Below are 13,689 nucleotides of genomic sequence, written 5' to 3'. Positions count from 1 at the left end.
AATTAAGAACTAACCACATAGGGGCACCTGGATGGCTCAGTTGGCAGAGTGTGCGATCCTTGATCTCGGGGGTTGTGGCTTTGAACCCCACATTGGGTACAGAGATTACTAAAACAATAAATAAACTTGAAAAAAAAAAAAAGAACCAGCTGTGTAAATAAGTAGAGGAATTATAAATACAAACATGAAGATGTTATGCATTTTAACATAAATAACATCACACAAGTTATTGCAGAATTTGGAAACCTGTTTAGAGAAATGAAGTATTATTCCATTTCATTTAATTTCTGATAAGTTTAAGAGCTAATAGTCTGAGATGTTTTTCTCCCAGTATTGGATTTTCCACTTCAGAGACATTAGAGATGTCCTTGAATCTCTTTCACCAACAATCTGCCAGAAATGTCATGACCGTCAAATGAGGCATGAATTTATTCATGTGGGGAGGTTTGTGAGTTATGAAATGGTGGATATAGGGAACTGATGGTGTTTGGGGGGCTCTCACTAAGTCCTGACGTTGTCCTTGGTGTATAAAGTTTCAGATTTCATTCCGTATAATGCTAGAAGTTTTAGTCGCTTTCTGCTGCCCTCCTTCTGGGTGGATGAACATGATTGTGCTGGAAGCTTAATATGCCTTATCACATTTAATCCTCACATGGAGTTAGGCATTATCTTTTCCATTTTAAAATGTCGAAACTGAAGTTCTGAAAAATTGGGTGATTTGCTTCGCTAATCTGGGTGATCACACAGCTCATAAGCAGAAGAGTAAGATTTTGAGTTTGTATCTGTGACACTTCTGCTTGAACTTTGACTTTTAAAGTTATGTGAATCATGGGTCCCTTTGAGACTGTCTTGCAAATGCAGACTTTTGCAGACAATTTCAGGTGGTTCAGATGCCCCTCCCCCAATCCATTTGTGAGCCAGGCTGTGGGCCTAGAAGCCTCTTACAGATGAGGCAGTTTTTCCCCTGCTTGCAGTTTAGCAGGATCTTTCTTCCCTGATCTTTCTTTCTCCAGACGAAGGTGTTGGTAGGATAGAATATTTGTGAACAATTTAAGAGCTTTGTATTTTTTAGGAGAATAATTTGCCTCTGAAGTATACTTCTCCCTGCCTGTGCCTACATATGCCCTTTTTGAATGGCTTTTCTCTCCATTTGAGGTATTCATTTCCTCACTGGGACATCTTACTCTTTTTTTTTTTTTTTTTTCAGATCAGATTTTATTTTATTATATTTTAAAAAATGTTTATTTGAGAGAAAGTACTTGTGCGAGCGGGCAAGGGGAGGAGAGAGAGGGAGAGAGAGAATCTTAAGCAGACTCCCAGGTGTCAGTGCAGAACTTGACACAGGGCTCAATCCCACAAACCGTGAGATCATGATCTGAGCTGAAATCAAGAGTCAGTTGCCCAACCGACTGAGCCACCCAGGTACCCCATTTTATTTTATTTTTTTAAAGATTGTAAATAATCTCCATACCGTGGGGCTTGAATCTATAACCCTGCAATCAGGAGTCACACACTCCGGGGGCCCCTGGGTGGCTCAGTTGGTTAAGCATCCAACTTCGGCTCAGGTCGTGATCTCATGGTTTGTGAGTTCAAGCCCTGCATCAGTCTCTGTACTGACAGCTCAGAGCCTGGAAGCATGCTTCAGATTCTTTGTCTCCCTCTCTGCCCCTCCCCTCCTTGCCCTCTGTCTCTGTCTCTCTCTTTCCCTCCCAAAAATAAACATTAAAAAAAAGAATTGCACACTCCAACCACTAAGCCAGCTAGCCTCTCCTAAAGATTTTATTTTTAGGTAGCCTTTATACCTATTGTGGTGCTCGAACTCACAACCCGGAGATCAAGAGTCACATGCTTTACGACTGAGCCAGCCAGGCACCCCATGGACATCTTACTCTCCAGGGAAAAGCTCCTTTCATGGAGGAAAAGGAGGAATTGTGAGTGGGAATTCCTTCCTTGCTCTGATGGTAGACCCCCATCAGCAGTCTTCCTTACCAGATAGCACCTTTATGCCCATCCAAACCATAGGTGTGACAAGTTTTCAGCGAAGGAGTGGATGGCTCATACTTCTATTTATGTATTAACCAAATTCACTGGCCAGCTGTTAAGCCCATACTTCATTTTTTGTATCAGAAACTCACCCCACCTGAACACTGTGGGGGTTTTTTCTATTAACAAGACCTTAGCTTATGTTACTTTCTTAACCATATGCTGGTTTAGCAAATACTTTCCTATTTGGCTCTCCAAACAGTTAGTTCATGAATAAATGTCACTTTATTTATTTGCTAGTGAACTGACAGGATATCCAGAGACAACCTAAATTCTTAAGAATTAGCTTATGTTGCTAATTTCACCACAAGAAACTCTGCGTGTCACAAATCCTTTATGAGAAGTAGCAACATGTATTAGAACTAACTTTTCCATGCAGGGTTTCTGCACCCTTATGTAGTAGATTGCCCAAAGGAGATGACTAAAATGTATGCAGTGTTCAGGTTTGTAAATAGGACAGAGTAATTACGTTATTTTGAATGAGCTTTAACTGAGCAGGCTAAGAAAGTGTACAAGTAATTTCATGCTGGCTGGCCGCAGTTCATTTTCTTTGCAAATATAAAAACAATTTGCCTTTGTTCAGTTGTGTTACAGTTACATAGATTGCTCAGACTTTGACTTGACAAATTAATTTCGATGTCAGGTGAATTTTTGGCGGATTGAACTTTGTACCATTAGTTTCACCTGCAGATGGCAAAGTAGGGTTCTACAGGCAACAAGGTAGAGTTTTGGTGCCAAAGGAACTTGGGTTTAAATCCCTTGGGTCACTACCCATGTAACCCAAGAAAACCAACTTCTCAGGATTTTATTTCTTTCATATGTGGTATGGCAACACATGATAGTAAGAATGATAGCTATTTACTGGGTACTGACTAGAGGCCAAGCACTGTACTAGATGCTTTACATATGTATGATTTATCCCTAAGTGTGATTGACTTTCTTCCTTCTCCCACCATCTCAGTGATAGAGTGGACCAAAGATGGCCAGTGTCCAGACCAAGGTCCTGATGCAGGATACTTTTTAACTGGCAACTCTGATTTTTGGTGTAGAGTTAGCCACTTCCATTTTCCTTTTCATCATTTAAATTCACATTGGTTGAAATAATTTATTGAGGAGAAAATGGATGGAGAACTAGGACTTGAGGTGTTACCATCAGCCAATTAAGTTCAGAGCTACCCTACTGAGAATTAAGGTAGCCATTATAATATCCTTTCTCTTCCAGAGTTTGGTGTGAATAAACTAGAAAATAACCTTAGTTCTCATTTACTTGTATTTTGCACTTACAGATAATATTTAGACAGTACATATTTGACTTTATTTTCACTACTGGCACCTATTTTGAAGTCAAATCTAGTTTGAATGGCAACTTAAGGAAAAGAACACATAAGTTCTTTATTACAGCATGATAATGTAAAAATGAAGCATGTTCAGTAATGAAGACTGTATCTAAAATTATACAATACTTGTATGTCACCCACTGCTAGAGTGCAGAATTTGCTGTAGACTATTCCAGTCTTAGCCTCTGGCTGGGGCAACTAGCAGTGACAGCCCCCAACTGATATTCAGGTCTTTGCTCTCGGTTTACTGTTTTCCCCTCCACACTGCACCACACCACACTACTTTTCTATTGAGCCTTTGTCATTTTCCTAAATAGAAGCAATTCAAGTGTTGATATTTTACCATAATTTATTTTAGAAGGAGAGAAAGAGAAGGAAAAGTTGCCAAAGACAAAATCCTGTTAGTGAAGGAAATAGTCAAGTATAGAATTTCCTATATACTAAAGATGCAGTATGAAATTTTATACTGTTCCAGAGGACTTAAAAACTGTGATAATAGGAGCTGATATGACTTGAGCACTTATCATGCGTGAGACACTCCTCTAAGTGCTTTGAATGTTTTTGCTTATTTTGATCCTCAGCAGTTCTATGAGTGAGGCACTATTCTGCTTCTCTCCATGTCACAGATGGGTAACACAGGTGTTCAGTGACTTGCTCATGGATCTAGGGCAGAAACCACAACCAGAGTAGTTCTTCTGGCTCCTCTTTGGTGGGCAGCTCTCTCCCCAGTCTGTAACTTTGGGCAAGTGACAGATGGCCTGCCATGGAGTTCATGCCCCTAAGGACAGCTCGGCACAGTGCAGCCTCCCAGATCTGATGGAGATTGTTTTAAGTACTCTTGAGATATTTATTATCGCTTATTTTAATTACTACAATTTATTATTTTGCTTAAAATATGTTTTTGAAGTTACATCAGGCCCAGAAAGATAATTCTGAGAAGGAACACAAGTCATAATTAGGCCAGCAAAACACCACCGGGAGTGCCTGAAACACTGAGGGCAGAGCTGTTCGACAGGAGCCTTTCGTGAGCCCATCCCCTGGCGGAGTTGGAAGTGTCAGGCTGATGAAATTCCCCCAGGAGAATTCTCTGCTGAGTGATTTTCCAAAGCAATATCTGGTTGCACTGCTGTTGGTTGAACTTGGGGGCTCCTAGAGTCCGAATCTGCATACAAACCAAATGTAGAGCCAGTGAGCCCATAGAAGTGCTTGCTGCCTTTCCTGATGGAGCTGAATCACTGCAATTTAGCTACTGTGCATGTAGGTGTATTTCCACCTGTTACAGCATTTCACACTACCAAAGTGTTTTCATTCTGCTGTTTGTGAATTGTGAGCATGAAGACAGGGCCACTGGAAATTGTTACTCCATTTTACTTGTTGATGTTGTTGTTGTTGTTTTTAAGTTTATTTATTTTTGAGAGAGCGAGTGAGAGAACACACGTGTGCACGCGCTCAAGTGTGGGAGAAGCAGAGAAGGAGGGAGAGAGAGAATCCCAAGCAGGCTGTGCACTGACATGTCAGCATGGAGCCTATGTGGGGCTCGGGGTTCAAACTCATGGTCTGAGCCAAAGTCAGACACTTAACCAGCTGAGCCACGCAGGCGCCCCAAAATAGTACTATATAGAATAAAATGTAACTGGCATTATGGTACTTAATTTAAAAATATTGAGTGTATATTTCTGAGTTATGCACCTTTACTTAGTTAGGTACCCTTTGTGCCTTGGTTTTCAATAAGGAGCATAGTTTAAAAGGAAATCTATTAAACCCTTAAGTGTGGCCTTTGTTAAGGGGAACCTTATTAATCAAGAAGGGGAAAATCACTTTTCCATATTAAAAAAGGAAACAGTTTTGCTCTTTTCTTGGAGCATTTGTGTATATGGAAGAAGTATTTGTTGTAGTTAGAAAACCACCTCATAAAATATGTGGAGAAAACAATTATTTCATGTATGATGAAATCATGATTTTTAAACTTTGATTAATGAAAACAAGCATAGCTTTTTATTTAAGTTTTTTTTTGTTTTGTTTTGTTTTTGAGACAGAGAGAGACAGAGCATGAGCAGGGAAAGGGCAGAGAGAGAGGGAGACACAGAATCTGAAGCAGGCTCCAGGCTCTGGGCTGTCAGCACAGGGCCCAGTGCGGGGCTTGAACTCACAAACTGGGAGATCATGACCGGAGCTGAAATCGGATGCTTAACCGACTGAGTCACCCAGGCCCCATTAAGTATTTTTTTTAAATGTATATTTATTTCTGAGACAGAGAGAGACAGAGCATGAGCAGGGAAAGGGCAGAGAGAGAGGGAGACACAGAATCTGAAGCAGGCTCCAGGCTCCGAGCTGTCAGCACAGAGCCCGACGCGGGGCTGGAACTCACAAACCATGAGATCATGACCTGAGCTGAAGTCGGTCACTCAATCGACTGAGCCACCCAGGCGCCCCTATTTAAGTATTTTTTTTAATGTTTATTTTGATTTTTGAGAGAGAGAGTGAGCTAGCACGAGTTGGGGAGGGCAGAGAGAAAGGGAGACAAAGGATCCAAAGTGGACTCCATGCTGATAGCAGAGAGCTTAGTGCGGGGCTTGAACTCACGAACCATGAGATCGTGGCCTGAGCCAAAGCCCGAGGCTCAACCGTTTGAGCCATCCAGGCACCCCACAAGTATAGCTTTTAATAACAGAAGTCAGGGAGTTTCTTCATGTGTGTCTGTTCAGGATTTTAACCACGAAAGCAATTTTCTTGATTTTATAATCTTCAGATCTTTCATGGTAGTATTAATTTAAGAACAGTGGAACTGTTGTGTTTTTGTTTTTTTTTTTAAGGCAGTGGAAAATACTTGGATAACATTCTTTCAGGTAATAGAAATTAACATTAACTCAATTCTTTGTTAAAATATATTTAGGCTTATATTCATTTGTAGTTCTAAAAGTTAATTCCCTTTATCTCTCCATGGCTCCCCTCTCCCCACATCACAACCATATCTAGGTAACAGGAAACAATTATAATTTCAATCTGACAAAAATGAGTGTCAGAAAAATAAACAGCTCTTCATAAATATGCTCATTTCTGTTCTTTTTGCTTTTATGTTGCACTGTTACAACTTCTAAAAATACTGCTCGCACTACTCGCTGTCTGTGGCAAGATAGAAGAAATAATTAAGAGGAATTCAGGAAAATATTAAAAACATTTTTCCCTGGGAATTAATTTATATACATATATACATACACACACTAGAATCTGAGCCAAGTTAGTCTTTTAACCCCCTTGTCAATAAAAAGAGAAGAGCTAGTATTTATCAATTGCCCTAAAACATAGGCATTTGTGAATTAAGTTAATATGCCTCAGAAATCCCAAATTTAGAAAGAGAAAATTGATCTAGTTCATTTGTTGGAATGAGATACAAGAAATAGTCCTGTAATATAACAAAACAAACTGGTTAACTAAAATAATTGAGGAATGATAGGCTCTGGTTCACCCTCAGTTATGTGGGTTCTAAACAAAATGACCTCTTATGTACTAGTATAAAATAGAGCACACCAGCTTTGCCTCTGTTGAAACTGTGTACAGTGACATCTCAGTTATTTCTGTCATTCTTGGGTAGTAAAATTTTGTGTATACTAAAAATTCCTATTTAATCGTAGTTTACTCTAAAGACATGTTGATAATTTTTTTAATCTTATAATTGAGTATCTTTCTCCATAGCCCTTATCAGTATCTGGCCTCCCTATATTTTACTTGTCTTTCTCCCCCTACCGGAATGTAAGCTACATGAGGGCAGGAATTATATTCTTTTGTTCCCACCACAGTGTCTGACACAGAGTCTTTCTTTTTAAAGAAAGTTACGTTTCTTTATTTTTGAGAGGCAGAGAGAGACAGAGTGCGAGCGGGGGAAGGGCAGAGGGAGAGGGAGACACAGAATCAGAAGCAGGCTCCAGGCTCTGAGCTGTCAGCAGAGAGCCCCATGTGGGGCTTGAGCTCACAAACCAGGAGATCATGACCTGAGCTGAAGTCGGATGCTCAACCGACTGAGCCACCCAGGCGCCCCTAGATGAATCTTTCTAAGACAGTAGGTAGTCCATTTTTCTTAGAAAGTAAAGTATATAGATATTTTAAGTTTGTTTATTTTCAGTAATCTCTACACCCAACGTGAGGCTTAAACTCAGGATCCTAAGATTGAGTCTCATGCTCTTCTGACTAAGCCACCCAGGCACCCCACAGTATAGTGTATTTTTTGAAGAATGATCTTACTGTGTTTGGGGATCATTGTATTCTTCATAGCATCTTATTGTCCAGGATAGTAAATAGAAAAGTTATCAGGGGTTCCTGGGGGGCTCAGTCGGGAAAGCGTCCAACTTTGACTCAGGTCATGATTTCACAGTTCCTGGGTTTGAGCCCTGTGTTAGGCTCTGTGCTGACAGCTCAGAGCCTGGAGCCTGCTTTGGATTCTGTGTCTGTCTGTCTGTCTATCTATCTATCTATCTATCTCTCTCTCTCTTTTTTTTTTTTAATTTTTTTTTTAACGTTTATTTATTTTTGAGACAGAGAGAGACAGAGCATGAACGGGGGAGGGTCAGAGAGAGAGAGGGAGACACAGAATCCGAAACAGGCTCCAGGTTCTGAGCTGTCAGCACAGAGCCCGACGCAGGGCTTGAACTCACGAACCGTGAGATCATGACCTGAGCCGAAGTCGGACGCTCAACCGACGGAGCCACCCAGGCACCCCTCTAGCTCTCTCTTTTTCTGCACCTCTCCCACTCACACTCTTTCTCAAAAATAAACATTAAAAAAATTTTTTTTTTCCTTAAAAGAAAAGTTATCAGCAGTCATCTGTATAAATAGTGATCCCAGTTCATGCCTTGGACTTTCTTTCAGTATATCCCTTAAATTGACTTATCATCTGACTCTTTTCCTAAAAGTTAAATGCTACAACAACAGCAACAAAAATCTGGCCATTTGAGGAATTCAGTTACTTGGACTTCAGTTTAATAAAAATGTGAGTGAATTTAGAAGATCAAAATGTACTTTTGAATGCTGTTTTCTTAGTCCTCATGTGTGCTAGATAGAGTATAGTGATACTGTGTGTTATCACCTTGATTATAAAATAGATAATATATTATTTGACCAAGGACAGAAGAAAATGGATCAAAATTAAATCGACAAGGGAAAAAACACTGTCTGCTTGAGGTACTGTGACTACCATACTATCTGTCAAAAGGAAGAGATACAATGCTTCATTATTTATGGGACACTCAGTGGAGAGGTAAGCTCCACGCTTGAATTAGGTTAATACCTGTTAACTACCCTTGTTAGATGATCTCTGCCTCGGATAGGCTTTATCTAGAGAGCGATCTCCTATCATCACTTTCCTGATGAAAAGTCTTCTGACTTCTGCTTCGTCTAAGAAAAGCATCAGGATAAAATTATAGTTGCAATTTTATATGGGATTAACTTTTATCAAACTCAGTGCATCAGTGGCTTAAAAAACCCTCCAGCTAAATCGTGTGTCCCTTTGCTCTGTTTTAAAAATAGTACAACTAAAAGACTCTTGAAATAATTAGACAAGAAATGACTTGGGGATTAGGAAAGGGTTTACATTCTGACAAGATGTGGACCTGCTTATAATAGCTCTGTGTCTCTTTAGATGACTGTGATTTGGGGGACACTTTTCACCCAAGCTCAAAAAAAGTTTTTTTTTTTTTTTTGAGTTTTATTTATTTATTTATTTTGAGAAAGAGAGACCTAAGAGAACGGGCAGAGAGAGGGAGAGAGAGAATCCCTGAACCATGAGATCATGACCTGAGCTGAAATCAGGAACTGGATGCCTGACCAACTGAGCCACCCAGGTGCCCCCCAGCTCAGAAATTCGTCAACTATCTTTTCCTCTGAACAAAAAGCTTAATTAACAAATCACCTTAGTTCATTTAAAGGAAGTCAGCCATATTGTGTCTGAAAAGGCAAAGTTTTGTAAGTGTAACTTTTGTTTTTAATGTAGTTTACATAGCAGGCACAATTATCTGTACCATTTTAGTGGAGGAGCTGTGAAAAATTCTAAACAGCTATGGAGAAATTATCAAATAACTTTATGAAAACTACTGACGTGTTCAGAACAAAATAGGAAAGAGAGTGTAAAAATGTCTGACAGTGGGAGAAGTCTCACAAAAATGTATTTGGTGATAATCAAGCATTGATCTAGAGGATGCCAGAAGATTCAGTGGTTTAGAGGCTTATTTACTGGAATGAGTTTCCCACAGGTCAGGTCAACTTGCTGCGTCACCAGTGAGAGTAGACAGAGCCTCGGAGAAAGAGAATCCACATGGAGGTAGTTTCTTATCGGGAAAGGTACTGGGAAGTTAGATAAGGAGCAGTGGGAGGCAGGAATCAAAAGCCAATAATTAAAGGCCAGGTTGTGAGGAAATTTTTATTACAATTAACCAAGCCTATAAATAAGACAGGACATGCATAACCCAGAAGATTTGGACTCAAAAGAAGACACATGGGGGAGAAAAAAAAGAAAAGACACATGATTCTGGGAAAATCTCCTAGACCAAGAAATGACTGGTAGTAACAGTTTAAATTTAGGGCACATGGGGCCTGTCTGTACCAAGGTTTTTATATTTCTTTCTTTCTAAATAAGGTTCTAGTGTATCCTAACTTTAAATAAAGGAAGAAATTTGGCCAGTCATATTTTCAAGGAAGAAGGATGCTTGATTCAAGTAAGTTTCATTCTATTTTCTCAGGCACACCTGAAGAGATCCTATCTGCCAAGTTTACGTACTCAGGGCGAATATAACAAGAGTGCTTTTAAGTTTTATCAGCACAGTGATAACTTAACAAAGTTCACCACAACTCTGTGAAGAAGGCAGGGTACATGTTATTTTCCCTATGAAGAAACAGACTCTGTGAGGAAGTGACTTAGTCCGGAGCTGATGAGTGGTGGAGTCAGTACTCAGAGGTGGAGCCTTGTGACTTCAGTCTAGTCCTCTTTAGACTACCCTGAGCTAGTGATCACTATCAGAATTCCACGCATGGCCCTCTAGAGAAAAACCTCAAAATTACAGCAGGTACCAAAATGGCAAAAGTTGAAATCTCTTTCATGGCTTTGAGAAATGTGATTGAACCTACAAGTGAAGTAATGAAACAGCAATTAAATTGGCTAAAGTAATGTGAAGTTGTACATACAATAAGTTATGTTTCTAATCACTTTGGGGAAATGAAGTAGTCTTCATAACTTTGTCTAATAACCAAAATTTATTCTTTTGTCCAAACAACTGTTTTTAATGCCAGTCTCTGGAAGGATTTATAAACTTCTCTATTCGTCTTAAACAAACGAACACCAGTCGTTGTGGTTAAATATATGACTAGTGTTTAAGAGTTATTTGTTCCTTTGATAAATAACTCTAGACTACAGTGTTTTTGTAATTCTTTATAGCTTCTTTTTAAAGGGTTTTTTTCTTGGTATATATGTGTTCTCTCTTGCTGGAAAAAGTATTACCCATCATTTCCTGCTGCTTCTAACATGCTATTTAATAAGCCTTTCCTTTTTCCTTTGTTTTTGTTTGTTTGTTTGTTTATTTTGAGACAAAGAATGTGAGTGGGAAAGGGACAGAGAGGGAGGGAGGGAGGGAGGGAGAGAGAGAGAATCCCAAGCAGGCTCTGCACTGTTGGCACAGAGCCCGACACAGGGCTCAGTCTCACAAACTGTGAGATCATGACCTGAGCTGAAATCCGTGGTCTGACATTTAACTGACTGAGCCACCCAGGCGCCCCAAGCTGTTTTCCCTTTAATTTGTCATCTTTTAACCTAGTTTGAATTGGATAACCAATTCACTTAACTCATTAAAAATATTCATGAAATAAGGAGAAAAAGTTCAGGGGTGCCTGACTAGCTCAGACGAGGAGTGTGCTACTCTTAATCTCAGGGTTGTGAGTTTAAACACCCACATTGGATGTAGAGATTACTTAAATAAACTTTTAAAAAAGTGAAAAAAAAGTCCATAAAAGAGACAGAAGAAATTTCTTCTTTGTTGGGACATAGACTTTAAAATTGTGACTTCGACATATATTTTTCATTACACAAACACATTTTTGCCTATTCTATGTTATTCACTTATGTTCTAGTAGTTGAGATTTCTGAGTATTGTCCAACTGTACAAAATCTTGATCTAAGTATATGTATTGGGAAATAGAAAATATTAACTCATGGCTAGATTAATCTATTTCTGGCTCTTTTTTTCCTTAGACTTTTTCAAATGAAATGAACTTGATAAACATTTGAAAAGTAGAATTTTTTAATTCTGTACTTAAGGGGTGCCTGGGTGGCTCAGTTAGTTGAGTGTCCAACTTTGGCTCAGGTCATGATCTCACAGTTCGTGAGTTCAAGCCCCGCATTGGACTTGCTGCTCTCAGTGCAGAGCCTACTTCGGATCCTCTATCCCCCTCTCTCTCTGCCCGCTTTCCTCCCTCCCCGTCTCTCTCTCAAAAATAAGTAAAACATTAAAAAAAAATTCTGTACTTGATTTTAATTATGAGTATTTCTGATTTTTAAAAAAAAACTTTTTTGAAATGAAATTCACCTAACAAAAAATTAACCGCCTTAAAGTAAACAATTTGGTGACATTTAGTATAGTCACAACAGCACCTGTATCTAGTTCCAAAACATTTTCATTACCCTAGAAGGAAATGCTGTACTTACTAAGCAGTTAATTCCCTCCCTCTCCACCAACCGCCAGTTTATTTTCTGTCACCGTGGATCTATTCTGGATATTTCATTTAAGTGGAATCCTACAATGGGGTGCCTGGCTGGCTCAGTTGGTAGAGCATGTGATTCTTGAGGTTGTGAGTTCAAGCCCCATGTTGGGAGTAGAGTTTACTTTAAAAAACAGAAAACAAGGCTACATCTTTAAAAATAAATAAATAAATGGAATCATACAATATGGGACCTTTTATGCCTGACTTCATTCACTTAACCTGTTTTTGAGGTTCATTCATATTGTAGTATGCATCTACTTCATTTTTTATGGCTGAGTAATATTCCATTGTGTGTCAGTTCCACAGTTTGTCTGTGCTTTCATCTACTGGTGGATGGTTGGATTGTTTCTACCTTTTGGCTATTGCAAATATTGCTGGTACGAATATACATGTGCCTGTTTTCATTTGGGTGTATATCTAGGAGTGGGATTGCTGGGTCATATGATGATTGTATGTTTAACTTTTGAGGAATTGCCAAACTGTTTTCCATAGTGACTGAGCCATCTTACATTCCCACTCGCAATGTCTGAGGGTTCCAATTTCTCCACATTCTCACCAGTGCTTTTTATTTTTTATTTTTAAAATTATAGCCAGCCTAATGGGTGTGAAGTAGTATCTTATTGCAGTTATGACTTGCATTTCTCCAATAACTAATAATGTTGAGCATCTTTGCATGTGCTTATTGGCCATATGTATATGTTCTTTAGAGAAGTATCTTCAAGTCCTTTGCCTATTTTTTAATCGAGTTGTCTGTCTTTTTAATGTTGTGTAACAGTTGTTCATATATTCAGATACTAGACCCTTATCAGATACATGATTTGCAAATATTTTCTTCTATTCTTTTTATTTTTAATGTTTATTTATTTTTAGGAGAGAGAGAGAGACAGAGCGTGAGTGGGTGAGGGGCAGAGAGAAAGGGAGACACAGAATCTGAAGCAGGCTCTAGGCTCCCAGCTGTCAGCACAGACCCTGACGGGGGACTCCAAACGCATGAACCGTGAGATCATGACCTGAGCCGAAGCTGGACGCTTAGCCAACTGAGCCACCCAGGCGCCCCTATTTTCTTCTATTCTATAGTTGTCTTTTTCCTTTATTGATTTGGTCCTTTGATACACACAGTTTTAAATTTTGATAAAGTCAAATTTATCTTTTTTTCCTTTGTTGTTCATGCTTTTTGTGTCATACCTAAGAATCCATTTCCAAATTCAAAGTCATGAAGATTTACCTCTGTTTTCTTCTAAAGAAATTCTGAAGAATTTCTTATATTTAGTTTGTTGATTCAGTTTGAGAAATTTTTATATATTGTGTGAAGTAGGGGTCTAATTTCATTCTTTTGCCTGTTGATCTTCAGTTGTCTTAGAACCATTTGTTGAAGAGACTGTTCTTCACTGAATGGTCTTGTTACTTGTTGAAAACCAGTTGACCATGGATGCACGGGTTTATTTCTAGATTCAATTTTATAACATTTATCTATATCTCTCTCTTATACTAGTACCTCACTATTTTGATTAAGGTAGCTTTTGTAGTAAGTTTTAAAATCAGAAAGTGGAAGTCCTCCTTTGTTCTTTTT

At 39.0% G+C, this 13,689-nt stretch overlaps 1 protein-coding gene across 1 annotated transcript in view; it reads left to right on the top strand.

Annotated features, from left to right (window-relative positions):
• PTPN21 (protein tyrosine phosphatase non-receptor type 21) overlaps positions 1 to 13,689 on the top strand; it is an 83,867-nt gene that overhangs the window by 12,912 nt on the left and 57,266 nt on the right. The window lies entirely within an intron of this gene.

The sequence above is a fragment of the Lynx canadensis genome, chromosome B3, assembly GCF_007474595.2.
Source record: "Lynx canadensis isolate LIC74 chromosome B3, mLynCan4.pri.v2, whole genome shotgun sequence".
Lineage (NCBI taxonomy): Eukaryota > Metazoa > Chordata > Mammalia > Carnivora > Felidae > Lynx > Lynx canadensis.
The sequence above is the reverse complement of the archived record's forward strand: the minus strand, read 5'-3'. Positions and strand labels throughout refer to the sequence as shown.